Genomic DNA, 731 nt, shown 5'->3' with positions numbered 1-731 from the left:
TACCATAGGCTTGTTGTGAGGATTAAATGAGGTTAATACGTGTGAATTACTAACATATAGTATTTTTTAAATCTTCAGTAAATGTTAGGACTATTGTCTACTTCTCAAATTCCAGCTCCAGTGCCTATTGTTCTGCCTTGGCTTCAGTGACCTTTCAGGGCCTCAAGGTAGCACACTCATCCCTTTCTACAAAACTTCAGATCTTGCTGGCCCTAACTCAGGAAATATTTGCACACATGGGCTCATCTTGACAGGTAAAGTCCAGAGATAAAGGCATGAGTGGAGAGTGCCTTATTCAATTCCAAGCATTCCTATTGATCTGCAAGCTCAGGACAATGGGGCTGTGTGCATACCATCATATCCCTAGTGTGCAGCATATAGTAGTGAACACTTGCTGAGTAAATTAATGAGATGCAGCAGAGAAATTATCCATTCCAGGCCAGGGGTGGTGGCTCATGCCTGTAATCCCAGCACTTTGGGAGGCCATGGAGGACGGATCACGAGGTCAGGAGTTTGAGACCAGCCTGACCAACATGGCAAAACCCCGTCTCTACTAAAAATACACAAAATAATCGGGTGTGGTGGTGCGCCCCTGTAATCCCAACTACTCAGGAGGGTGAGTTAGGAGAATCGCTTGAACCTGGGAGGCGAGATGCAGTGAGCCGAGATCATGCCACTGCACTCCAGCCTGGGTGACAGAGCCAGACTCCACCTTAAAAAAAAAAAAAAAA

Source organism: Colobus angolensis, unplaced genomic scaffold, assembly GCF_000951035.1.
Source record: "Colobus angolensis palliatus isolate OR3802 unplaced genomic scaffold, Cang.pa_1.0 Scaffold344, whole genome shotgun sequence".
NCBI classification, from domain to species: domain Eukaryota; kingdom Metazoa; phylum Chordata; class Mammalia; order Primates; family Cercopithecidae; genus Colobus; species Colobus angolensis.
This window is presented reverse-complemented; position numbering follows the sequence as displayed.